The sequence below is a fragment of the Amphiura filiformis genome, chromosome 17 (genome assembly GCF_039555335.1).
Source record: "Amphiura filiformis chromosome 17, Afil_fr2py, whole genome shotgun sequence".
In the NCBI taxonomy this organism is placed as follows: domain Eukaryota; kingdom Metazoa; phylum Echinodermata; class Ophiuroidea; order Amphilepidida; family Amphiuridae; genus Amphiura; species Amphiura filiformis.
The window spans coordinates 20920235-20934244 of NC_092644.1; the positions used below are offsets into that span (position 1 = coordinate 20920235).

At 38.5% G+C, this 14010-nt stretch overlaps 1 protein-coding gene across 19 annotated transcripts in view; it reads left to right on the forward strand.

The window, feature by feature from the left end:
* Positions 1-9756: 9756 nt before the first annotated feature.
* LOC140137448 (uncharacterized) overlaps positions 9757-14010 on the forward strand; it is a 78760-nt gene continuing 74506 nt past the window's right edge. For 13 of the 19 annotated variants that reach the window (XM_072159138.1, XM_072159139.1, XM_072159130.1 and 10 more), the window contains exon 1: positions 9757-10055. The gene's annotated coding sequence lies outside the window, so the exon portion shown is untranslated. The remainder of the gene's footprint in view (positions 10056-14010) is intronic. The other 6 variants (XM_072159141.1, XM_072159140.1, XM_072159142.1 and 3 more) reach the window with 3 other exon arrangements.

The following is a 14010-nucleotide window of genomic DNA, read 5'->3' on the forward strand; positions in this document are numbered from 1 at the left end:
CAAACAATGGGAACAATTGGGGGATATAATTCTATGTTATTCACTATTAGGCCCTACTACTTGATACTATACTACTGCAAAAATATTTGTTTGCTTAAAATTGTATTATGGTAAATTAAGATGGGTTCTTTGTTTATTTATTTATGTTTATGTGTATATTCGTTGTTTTGATTAAATTATAATTATTTGTTAATTAAAAGGTGGTACATCGTTATCAGGCCTCGGCTTTGTGATGTACCTACCTTCATCAAATCTTGTTAATACACAATAATTGTATATAATAATGCTATAATGAGATTGATAAAAATAAAGATTGATTGATTGATTGATGAAGATAATTAGGCCTATATGATATGATAATATGCAAAATATAGGATAGGCTTTTACGACATCTAATTATTAAAATATGCACTGCATACATTAATAGAAAATAATGATTTACAATATCTTGGTGTAGATTATTCATCCAGTAGTTCAAAACATTATTTTATAATTATATTCAATCTAGGCCTAGGCCTATATAGTAATAATACTGGAACTAAAATTTGCAACTCGCTTTGCTACGTTGCTTCCGATCAGATGCCTGATGAAATCCGAAGTTTTCGGACGCAACACGAGCAAAGTGAGTTGCAAATTTTATAGTTCCAGTATGGCAGTATTAGATTGAATTTATAAAATAATGATTTACAATCTTATAAAGATTATAAGATGTGTATCTTTAATGAATGAAGGAGTGAATGAATGAATTGTTGAATGAATGAATCTGAGACGAATATATGAATGAATGTATTGTTGAACGAGCGGATGGATGAATGAACGAATGAACTTGTATATGAATGATAGACTATCACCACACCACCACCCCCAAAAACCCCCCCCCCCCCCCCCCCCACACACACACACACACACACCACCACCACCAAACACTATCAACATTATAAACAGCAATGATAAAATATAATGTATAATTATCGTCGCACAAAACAGTAGTTTCGAGGATTCGAATAGTGCAACCAGCATTACGATTTTCAACAAGCGTTTCAAAGCGACTGGATTGATAGACTACCGTGGCTACTTTTACAAAAATAGAGAAGTCACCATGTCTACTTTTACCAAAATGACAAAGTCGCCATGGGTGTAAAATAATGTAAAGTGAGCTCAAACTCTATTTTTCTGAATTCTGCGCTCAAAATCAAAAGCTATAAATTAGGCCCTATACATTGAAGATATAGTTGATGAACGTGGGGTCTGCAGGTATACATGTGTGGGGTGTGTGGGTTTTTGTTGTTAGTGTGAATATACGCTTTACATGCTTACTCCAAAACAGTTGAGACCATTGTATACTGTACCACCAGAAACCCTCATCGGTGCTATCTACTGTAGATAGCAAGCTACACAATCTTACATGTGCTATCTCAGTAGAGATGGTATTAATTATGTATCATGCTGTGTTCCATATGTATAGAAAATTATAATATACGAGTGTGTATAATTATGCCCTTATAGTCCCAGTATCTACAGTATGCAGTTCAATTGCGGTACCTCTTCAGGTTCGTATATAATTTATAGGTCTTTTAGTGTCAAGTTGATCGCTAATCTTAAGGGGCACTTCGTATAATCAACATCATCATCCCCCATCATCATCTTGCTCCAAGGCCATAAGATGGTATATAGCCAGTTTTAATTATGTATGACATGGTATGTAGGCCCTACTATCATGCTTTTTAATATAGAAAATTAGGCTATAATATGCGAGTGTATAGGCCCTAGACCCAGCAGTGTTCACGTCACAGCATGCATTTTAAGTGTTCAATTGCGGTATAGGCCTACCACTCTAGTCTAAGTTCACTATATGATTTATAGGTCTTTTGGTGTCAAGTTAATAGCCAATCTTAAAGGGGCACTTCGTAATCACTGACATCATCCCCACCCGTCTTGCTCCACAAAACTTATAATATTATACCATCAGAAATCTGGGAGTCATAGTTTTGTGCATGGGCTTGTTTAGCATAGTCATGACTTTGAGTACAACTTTGTAAACAAGCGATCTGCTAGACACTAGGCATACAGTCATGGAGTTATGTGAGCAAAGTCATGGAGTTATGTGAGTCATGATAGTACGGTGCTATCAACTGCATGCGGTATGATATGATAATAATCATTTAGGCCTACAAAGCGGTTTAATAGCCATATTTGGCGGTTCTCGGCCGGGCACGATTACCTGGCTGATGGTGACTGTACCCACTAAGTTTCATGCCCAATATGACAGTTTTTACTAATTTGACCTCAGAGACCCCTGGTGACCCCAAAATGACCTTCCAGAAATTTGGCTCTAAATGTTGACTGTAGGGCCTACCCACCAAGTTCCATGCCCATACGACAGTTTTACTAATTTGACCTCAGATGACCCCTGGGTGACCTTCCAAAAAATGGGCTTTAAATGTTGACTGTACCTACCAAGTTTCATATCCACACGACACTTTTAGTAATTTGACCTGAGATGACCACTGGGAGGTGGCCCGGGGTCAGATGACTTGGTGAACATAAACTTCTTCTTGCCAGTACAGAACTACGACTTAACGAACATAAACTTCTTCTTGCCAGGACAGAACTACACCCACCCAAAAAATCTAAATGATTTGATCATAAGGATATTCTTCGTATTCAGAATGCAATTATTTTGGTGTGTCTGATGGCTCCACAAAAACACCATACAAACGTTGTTGTCCAATTAGCTCCAATTCCTTAAGCCTATTTCAATATTATATAGGCCATATGGCCCTACTTTATACTGAGTCGGTTTATACTTTTTTTTTTATAGTCTTGCATGCTATATATCACGCATCTTACGTAGGCCTATAATTAGGCGTATTATAGCACTAACCGATTCGTCACGAAGACAAAGCATGAGGATAATTATAATTAAGTATAGGCTATATATTGTGTGCAATGTAAACGACAGGAGGATAAAATTCGATTGTAAATATAATTATATTGTTCGCTTCATATCTACTCAAATACGAGTATATCCCTTTCAAGTTGAAAAATGTTGCCAAAAAAAAATTAACACAAGTCCCTTCAGTTTATACATGAATTAACTTAACAAGTTTTGTCAATTATGCGTTACTATTTATCTTCAGGCCCGGCTTATCTACGGCCCTGCTTCAGACAATTTTTTTAATAACACATTATTTTCTTGAATGTTGAAGACTATAATGAGCAACCAGTATTAATACGATTTTAATACGTTTTAAGCGACTGGGTCAATAGACTACCGTGTCTACTTTTACAAAAATGACAAAGTCACCACGGCGTAAAATAAAATGGACTTGTTATACCGCCCTCATACACGTGATCACTCTCGTGGCGACTTAGCTATTTCTGTAGGAGTTTCCATGGCGTCTTTGCCATTTCTGTTCTATATTCCGTGGAAGCTTTTATGGAGACTATGTCATTTTAGTTAAATTTACTACCTGACGTGACATAATAAATTTACGCATTTTTTCCAGGGTCTGCCAAATTTCTATATTGTTTTTCTGCTTTCCCTAATATTAATTTATTGACATAAATTCAAAACAAACCAAAAATACTGAAGAGTGGATCTTCCTCCTACGATATTTGCCAGCTTTTAAATTTAATATCCTAATTGTTATAAGATAGGTTGTTCTTGAATACAAAGTTTAGTTTTCTTCTTTAGGAAATTTATTTTAAAAACACTCGACTCCTCGATTAGCTTGACCTTACCGTGAGGTCAGCAGTGTGGCCAAGTTTTTATTTGAATAGATTTGTCGCCCAATAAATGCGGGCATTTAGGTCTGATGTATAACAAGAAATGTCTTTTAAAAAAGACAACTTCATGGATGAAGATCATGTTTTGCATTGCAAATTTTGTATGTTTGGCACAACTAACCGGGTGGGAAATATTGGTATTTATTGGTAAATACCACCAATGACATACTAGGAAATACTCAAGAATTTTCATGTTGAAAGCTAAATTGAAAAATGTGTGCTAGATAGGTCTACATTTAATTCATGATTGGGTCTGAAAAAACAGCAAAAGCCTACATAGTACATGATTAAAAAATTTCAATAATGAAAATTAATATGGAAAAAAGTTCATAAAAAGTGATGTTTTCAGCTTTTTAAAACAGGAAAGAAAAAGAGCAAGGTACACTAATTTGATCTGGGAAACAAGCAAAATACAGATTAGGCAGTAGCCTATGCAGGGGGGTGGCAAAAACAGCAAATGTAGGCATTATAGAAGTAGGCAAAGTTCGATAGCCAAAAATTCAGTTCCATGGCAAGCGAAAACAACAAGAATCAATGGGAATACAAAAGTGCATTATATAGAACAAGTGATAAAAATCAATGTGCATATAGACAGACACAACAAACTATACGACCAAGTTGAAGTAGGCACAAAACTTGACAGGCAAAGTTCGATGGCCAAAAATTGTTAATTCCAGAGGCCACAGAAGTGTCAGGAAAACAGAACAAAAGTAGGCCTACACTGGAAGTGATGAAAATCACTGTGCACATAGCAGTCAAACAAAACCAAACAGACGAAAAACAAGCAGATAAACTATTCTTCTTCAGGAACAGACAACAAAATAATTAAAAGCAAACAACGAAAACTATACATGCTGATGTAGGTTAGGCCTACGGCCGGCCATCAGACCATAGCTAGTTTGAGAGGGGATATGGCATGTTTTGTTTTCCTTTTCTTTTCTTTTTATTGGATGGAAAATTATAGGTTCTTTTTATTGGATGGAAAATAGGTCGGCTTTGGACATGTCAGCAAAGCTAAGGGAACGTTCATAAATACCTTGGTGGGGGGCTGGAAAATTTGTAGGGGGTCAAAAAGTTTTGACCTTCCAAAAAAGTCAAAAAGTTTTTAACATGGCAAAAGGGGGGGTCAAGAAAGTTTTGACACCCATAAAGGGGGGGTTTAAAAAGTTCAATACAAAATTTGTGCGCGCTACGCGCGCACATTGTCATCTAATAAAGCCCTTTTCATCCCGATCATAGGTGTAAATAGAGTAAAATACAAATTTTTGCGCTACGCGCACATCCAATAAAGCATTTTTTAAAGCTCCGGTATATATGTATGTAAAGCAACTGCAATTGTTTTTCGTCTGTGCCCCAAAATTTTATTTTCCCCCACACCACACCAAGAAAGCTGGATCCACCCCTGATACATCCGTGCAATAACTTTTGAGACCTTATTTGAAAGCAATTTATTCATATTTTATGATGTCCTGACAATTTAGGCCTATTATAGACATAAGGCCTGTAAGAGTGACACTGATAAATGAGAAATTTATTGCGGATCTGTTTGCTTGAATTTGTAACAAGGTTCAAACTGTATAAGTTTAATCCACTATACTAGTAAAATAAAGCATTACTTATAGTGGAAACAAGTGCGGATTATATTAAGTACTAGTATACCTTCATTATGTGTGTGTGTGTGTGGGGGGGTAAAAAGTTTGGGTGTATACAAAAGGGGGGGTCAAAAAGTTTTCAGTCCATAAAGAGGGGGTTCTAAAAGTTTAACATACAGACAGAGGGGGGTCAAAAAGTTTTGACATACCGAAATCAAAATTTTCCAGCCCCCCCTACCAAAGTATTTATGAACGTTCCCTAAGAGAGATGCTGTCATGGCTGTTCAAAGTACATCTGTCAATGATGACGGATCAAAGCATATTGCAGGAAATTCTGTCTTGACAGTAATGTCATTCTGATATCAAATAATTTTGGTTTTTGAAATTCGCAATTTAATACACATTTTATGGCAAATCATTAAAAATTGATATTTTTGATATTTAACAGTACTCGAAGTAAACTTTATAAATCTGATGATTTATACTTAACGTGTATGTAGGTGGGATGAAATGCCGACGATCAATTGAAAATATTGACCTTTCGTATTGAAGATATGGATTTTTTCCCCCAAAACACCAAAAAAAATTTTGGGGGGGGAAATGTACCTTCAATATGAAAGGTCCAAATTTTCAATTGACCGTCGGCTTTTCCTCCCTGCTACATACACTTTAAGAATATATCATTAGATTTATATAATTTACTTCGAGGACTGTTATATATCAAAAATTTGAAAAATATCAAATTTTTATAATTGTCATAAAGTTTGTATTATATTGTGATTTTCAAAAAAGAAAAATTATTTGATATCAGAAAGACATGCTTCGTATTCAGAATGCAATTCGATAGGTCTGAGGTGCTCTCATGTCCCACAAAAAATACTGTCGAAACGCAATAAACGCTCATTTTAGATCCCTTAAAAGGCTTGGGAAACCCCTGTACGGAAACGTGGAAACGCTTCCCAAAAATTTGGCATGTGCAAGTGGACTGGGGCAAAGATTTTGGCGAGCCGAGAAGGGGTGGGGCAAGCAATTTTGGCAAGGTGAGGGGAGGGGGCAAGCGATTTTTGGCGAGTCGTTTGGAAATTCAGAAAGGAGGTGGAAAATGAAATAGTATAGAAAAGGAGATGATTGCCAAAGATATTCAGATTTGGGAGTATCAGAACTGTGGTGGCTCGGACAATAATAGAAAAACTAATAATGGTATATGATCTACTCGTGAATGGAAAGTGGAAAGAAACGAAAAGGAGTTGGTTTCATTGTCGAGAAGACAATTACCAAGTCTGTGATATGATATAACCCAGTCAATGAGAGGGTGATGACTGCAAGGAAATACCGTCATTATTTCAAACATCAAACATATTTGGTGGGTATGCTCCACCTGAATTTTGAGGTGGTGGGTCTTTGGGAGCTGACGGCGTACCGGTAAAAGAGGGTCTGTGGCTGCGAACCGGGCTGTGAACAAGTAAAAAGGGGACTTTTGGAGCTGCGAACCGTATGGTCATTTGTATTGAGTGACCCCCCCCCCTCTCGGATCAGAAATAAAGGTCACGCCTGAACAAGGATGTTGCTATAAGATAAGATACTTCATGTCAGGAAATTTCAGGAAATGGAGAGATGTAAAGGTGATTCGAAAGCAGCCTTTGGCATATCAAATGAGTTAACGAAGATTAAGTGGGTTCCAAGAATAAATGATGCAAATGGCATTATGCTAACTGAAAGTGAAGATATCAAGAAAAGGTGGGTGGAATATAGCATCAAACTGTTTGAGGCACAAGACCAACAAGTGTATATACATACTCGCGGTGAAATTATGGAAGAGGAGCCGTCACCACTTATAGATCAGAAGTGGCATTGACCAGAGCTATATGGAAAGCGACAGGCAAGGAAGGTGTTGACATAATGTGGCGTCATATGGAAGGAGCAGGAATGGCACATGCAGAGACTGGTGCATGCAGTCGGAGCTGTATCTGTTCCATTCCCCAAGAACGGAAAGTTAAAAGAGTGTTCCAACCATCAGATGGCTGAAGCTAAAGGTAGACCAGGAGATTTCTGAGGAGCAGGCTGACTTTCGAGAAGGAAGAGGGACTAGAGACCAGCTCGTAAACATCAGGAATATAAAGAGCACACCACTGCATAAGGGGTGGTGCAATAATTATATGTACCCCGAAGTGAATTATAGGGGGGGCAAAGATTTTTGGCAGGCCAAAAGGGGGGCAAGCATTTTTTGGCAGGTCAAAGGGGGGTCAAGCGATATTTGGCAGGTCAAAGGGGGGGGCAAGCAATTTTGGCACAGATATTTTGGGCACCGTTTCTATATTACGCCCTAAAAGGCGTAGGAAAACGTTAGGAACACGTTCAAATATGCAAAATTTCCTGCTCGCTGCGCTCGCACTATATGATAAGACAATTTAAGGTTTTAAATTCGGGTTCCCCAAAATCTTGCATGTGTAAGGGGGGGCAAAGATTTTTGGCACATCTGGGGGGGGCAAAGGTTTTTGGCACGTCGAAAGGGGGGGCAAAGATTTTTTGGCACGGCCAGAGGGGGGGGCAAGCGATTTTTGGCAGACCATTTTGAGAATTCACCCCCCCGGGGGTACACATAATTATTGCACCACCCCTAAGTCATTGACTTCATCAAGGCCTTTGACTGTGTCAGCCATCCCCATTGTGGAAGACAAAAGATGGGATTCCCTGGTCACATTATTGATCTCATTAGTCAATATGAGGACCAGGATAGTCAGCTGCTAGGACAAGTAGGGCCTAATGGAGATGGTTCAAGATTGGAAAAGGGCTGAGACAGGGCTGCATATTGTCACCAAACCTGTTTAGCATTTATTCACAAGCTATATGAGAGAAGCTTTGGACGGGTTTACTGGTGGAGTCAGGCTTAGCAGTAGCAGTATCACAAATATACGCTATGCTGATGATACCATTTAATATGCAGCAGTAGAGAGAACTGCTGGCCCTTTTGAAATGAAGGAAGCCAGTACGTGTGAGGAGAAAGGCCTTAATTCTTCTCAATGCCAAAAAGACTAAAGTATTAAACTCGGGTTATGGATAGAAATGGAACTGGAGAGGACTTTTTGATAGATGGTCAAAAGATTGAGGAGGTTAAACAATTTGAATATCTGGGTTCAATGATAGACAACAAAGTGATAGCACATCTGAGATCAGAAGAAGATTATAGCTATCAGGAATAGTCGTGGTTTAATGGTTTATCAATCAACCTCAAGGTACGGTTATTTCGTGCAACAGTCTTCTCAATTGCTACGGGTGCGAATCCTGGGCAATGACAGGAATAGATGCATTTGAGATGTGTGCTATAGGAGGCTGTTGGGAGTATCTTGGAAAGACAAAAAGACAAACATCTGACTGGGTCCTGAATAAGAAAGTCCATCATTGAGAGGAAATAATAAATTGCGCTACTTTGGCCACATGGGGTTGAGAAGCAGATTCTTCAGGGAGCCGTGGAATATCGTCATGGAAGGGGACATCCATCAACATCTTGGACAAATGATGTGAAGAATGTTTCATCACATTTATCTATCTAGGCCTATCTATCTATCTTTCTTTCTTTCTTTCTTTCTTTCTTTCTTTCTTTCTTTCTTTCTTTCTTTCTTTCTTTCTTTCTTTCTTTCTTTCTTTCTTTCTTTCTTTCTTTCTTTCTTTCTTTCTTTCTTTCTTTCTTTCTTTCTTTCTTTCTTTCTTTCTTTCTTTCTTTCTTTCTTTCTTTCTTTCTTTCTTTCTTCAACCTTCTTTCCTTCTTTTTTCTTTCTTTCTTTCTTTACCTTTTTTCTGTTTTTATCTTTACCTTCTTTTGGGGAACAAACCGAAAGACCGATGACGTCCTATAAACGTTTTAAGGGGGGAGGGGCCACAGGGGGTAAAAATACTCGATTACGTTTGTGAAAAAATATCGGTCTGAAGAATGTGTCCTTTATGTCAACATTTTCAATATTTTATTATTACGTTTCTGGCAGGGAGGGAGGGGGTCCAGTGGCGTAGGCCTACCGTGGCCGCCCCAATGACCCCGGGGGCTGAAGAAGAAACAATTTTGCCGCCCCTTCCTTAACAGCCCGAAAAGGTTGACCCAATTTTTTTCACGGTCGTTTGAAAAAGTGAGGAGCAAAAAAAAAAAAAAAAAAAAGGACTTTAGGCGCTAGCGTCCCAAAAGCAAAGCAACCTTTTTTCAAAAATTTGTATGCTATTTCAATTTTTGGCGCCCTTTTTTCTTTGCTAATTCGTTTTGCCGCCCCTGTTTTTGCCGCCCTTCATCGATCTTTTGGGTTGTTCCCTTGCTTCTTTGTTGTTTATCAGATTTTATTGGGTGCTACCGGTGCCAGTATTATGTCTAATTTTCTGGCAAAACCGCACATGACGCGCCGCCCGAGTCTGCACCACGTCCGCCCGTGACAGATCTTCGTGACGTGGGCTGCGCCTCTGATTTTTGCCAGCGCTGAGCGACTCGTGAACTTCAACAAAAGAGAAGAAATGGCGAAAATTTTCGCACTCATTGCGTCTTAAAAAAGGACGGAAAACAACATCCAAAGAACAACAAGGTGACAGCACATCGCAGTAACACAGCACCGAAACGATATAGTCATAGTTGTAATGTGTTTTAAACTTGAATTTGAAAGTTGACACTGTTGAAGAACTTCCTTCTTCAACCGACAGGTAAATTCATGAAATTGTAGTAAGCTTAAAATAATAAAAAGCTATACTACATTTGTGTACTATACTATAGCAATTCTTACAAAGCCAACCTTTAACATACGATTTCTGTCATGTCATGCGTGTTATAGGAGTATTTAGTGGTCCTATAGTATCCTCCTTTTATGACATTCTTCAGTAGATATCCACGAAATAAGCTTATTCACAAAATTTCGGGCGATCTTTTCTTTTAGACCACCCGAACTATATAGGGACTAAATTATTACTTTTACATCAAGGTTTACTTTTGCATCAAGGTTAAACAGTTGCCAAACACTTTGAAGTCAAGGTTAAACTTTAATGTATTGGAAGGAGGACAGGGCTTCGAATAATGAGGGAAATTATGGGGTAAAAAAACAAGGTTAAAATATTTTTTTGAAACAAGTGAAAACAGCTATTCTGCTAGGAAGTTTTTGTCTCAAAAAACGATTAAAAAATAATCGGAAAAGCAAAAAACATACCTTCATAATATCAGCATCACTTTCGTCAAATGAAAAGATGATCAGATGAGTGAAAAGTGGCAAAGAATTCGTGAAATGGAAGAATGTTCCCAGCAAAATATGTTACGTTTTAAGAGAAATTCGCCATCTTGAATAAATGCAGAATTGCGTCAGGCAGTAAAAAACTGTCAAACGCGCTTGAAAATACATGATACGCTAGCGTAAATTACCGTCAAAACGAGCATACATCACGCGCTTGTGTTTCGGAGATGGCATCACCGGTTTTGCAACCAGCTCTTTTACGTCCAAAATAGCGATAAAAAAATGGAGTTTGGAACAAAATAAAGCTTGTTCCACGAAATAAAAGGTATGTTTGTATAGCTAAAAACATTTTAAACCTTGATGCGAAAGTTTAATTTGATAAATTCATAGTTTTAACCCTATATAGCTCGGGTGGTCTAAAAGAAAAGATCGCCAAATTTCGGTTGATTCCGATTTTGCATAATGCACTTATCAAGTCTTTCCCTGCCCTGGGGACCGGGACTAAGCGGGGACTTAGCGAGGAAGTACATTTTGCCAGCGTAACATCCCGGCACTGACCCCGTTAAAGTCCCGCCTCACGGGCATAAATTTTCTGTACATCCCCGCTATGACTCGGCCCCCGCTAGCCGGGCTACAGTGTGACAATCCCCGACCCCATGTGCCAGGAATTGTGTTAAAACAATGTACAATCCCGGCTATGCCCCGGCCCATCTTGCAGAGTTTAATATACCTGTGTCGATTATTGAATGAACGACATTATAGGCCTAATAAAAAAAGATCGATTGGGTTATTTGGATAGCAGTGATCGTACACAACACGGCCGATTTAATAGTGCATGCCGATAATTTAAAAGACATTGACATGTTTAAGCCTTAACTTTACATGCAGACGCAAGGATTTAAACAAAATTAAGTGTTTTAAAAAAAGTGGACTTTCATTTTTAAATAGATGCACGAAATTGGTTTTTAAAATATAATATTGGTATAACAAGTAATTACCCCACTCCTCAGTTTGCTTTGTAGCGCCACAATCGTGAAAATAGTGCATTACAGTTCAGAGTATGCATGTCAAAATCAGCAGTTCTTGGTATACACCAATCCGAGAAGCGTTTACTGTATTTAGCCCTCTATTGACGGCAACACAGATGTACCAGAGCGGGAGATTTAATTCGCAATTCAATCATGATTGTGTATTGAATATCACTGTTGTGTACAATTCCCGGGTACAATTCTGTATAGCACACAATAAATAATGGATGGAACCCCCGACCTCGGGACACCGCAGTTTTACATCGGGGACACCGCAGTAATGGCGAAGTCGGATAGGTGTATACGGTACCGGGTACTGATGTTTTTTAATGGTGTGACTTCTTCGTGAAAGTCCCCGCTATATGTCCCGGCAGTGCGGGGAAAAAAATTGTACACCCCGGCAAAGGCCCCGCTAACATGAATGATTGGCCCGGCATAGCGGGACGATCTACTGTACATCCCGGCCAAGTCCCGGCTAACTTCCGACCTCTGCGGGCAATGATTTTGTGTACATCCCGCCACGCCCGGCATGTTCCCGCTATGTCCCGGGTCCCCAGGGCCGGGAAAGACTTGATAAGTGCATAATGCATAATTGCGAGTTATGTGTGATTTAATATGTGTTTTAGTTTTATTGCAATTTTTGATGTAAAAAAGAGCTGAATGCAAAACCGCTAGCTGTAGACTATGCCATGGCATAGTCTATTTTTGATAAATAAAAGCATGTTATTAATGTTAATCATGATGAAAGCATTCAGTTGAACTCGAAATTATACTGATATTTATTACATCAAAATAAATACTAGTATAAAATTGTTATGAAAAAGTTTATATTTTTATAATTATATTAGTGACAGTAAAAGTAAAGTGTACGTAGGCTTATATTATTGAATGCAACATAAATTATCATAATGTCATAATTGTATTGGCACTTCACTGAACAATTCTGATTTTAAAATCTGCAAGTTTATTGATCGCGAAATTCCAGGTTAAAATAGACTATGGACTTCCAATTTTAAACGGGATTTTGAGTGGGCAAAGTCCCTGAAACTCACACTGTCAATCACACTTGTTTATCAATCAAATTTAACCGCAAGCAAATACAATACGCGCTCATGCACTTAGTGACGCGTTCATGCAATTACACAACACAATGGCGGCAGACTTGTGTACCATGTAGTTATTAATGGTAATGAATGATAGGTACCCGGAGGCAGGCCTGCCCGGAGTAACGAGATCTGGGCGACCAATCACAAGCCAGATCCATTTAAAGATGCATTACATCATGGCCAATTTTAGTAGGCCAGATTTCCGACAATCTCATCCATAGAAGCTCATAGACAGCCGTGTTAAGCATCTCTGACCGCAATCCAATGTCAGTAGTCCACTTGGGGAGCTAACAAACAGCCCGGACAAACAGAGGGTGTAGGGTGACTAAAAAGATCAGATGTGAAAATCTATCAATTGTGCACACATTAATTAAATCAGAGTTTTAAGCTCAAATACAATACTCAGAGTATATGCAGAATGGGCAAGTGGACTACGGGGTAGTCTACGCTAGCTGGTGATACCAGCTCCGAAACATTCGCGTAGCAGGAGCGATAGATGAACGTTCGTTTTGACATCAATTAACGCTGGCGCAACATGCATTTTTAAGCGTGTTTACAGAAGTTCATTAAAGTTTTATTCAGATTTCCTTTGACAGCTTAACCATCGCGCATACATGCGTGACGTCAAGCGTGTGCATTGGACCTTGTGCAAATAATACGCGCTGGACGGCTAGCAGTATTGGTACATGAGATCAGGTATAGGCTAGCAGTACACTTAATTTGTAACAGGAAATCTGAATAAACCTTTAGTGGGCATAAATCACTTTCAAGCATTTTTGTGGTACTCTAAAAAAAATTAGTTTGGCAAAACAGGATGGTTTATGTAAATTTTAAGTGAAAACTGCTATCAATGTCAATTTTGTCAACAAAAAAAGATGAAACAAATTTTTTCATTTTATGTGACCTTTTTGACTTCCTCGCACGCATGCACGATACATAGACAAATGCGGTGTGTCTGTTAGAGCACAGTCACTTCGCGCTGTGTATAGCGCACTACAGATCTATGTACAGACATTGATCAGGAATTCTATACATTTTTTTACTGTGGAGTTGCAAAGAAAGATAACTCCACAGTTTTTAAATGCATTAAAAAAATATTGTGTGGAGTTCAATGTTAGTATTGTTACTCCGCTTTAAGGTGGTACTACACCCCTTGAATGATAAATTTGTGACCATTTTTGCATTTTTCTCAAAAAATAATAACACACGGCCACACGGGTAACAAATAAAGGAAATACGGGCAAGGAATCCAGTTACTACACTGGAATTTCAGTGACTCAGGACAACCGGTACGTTATTTATA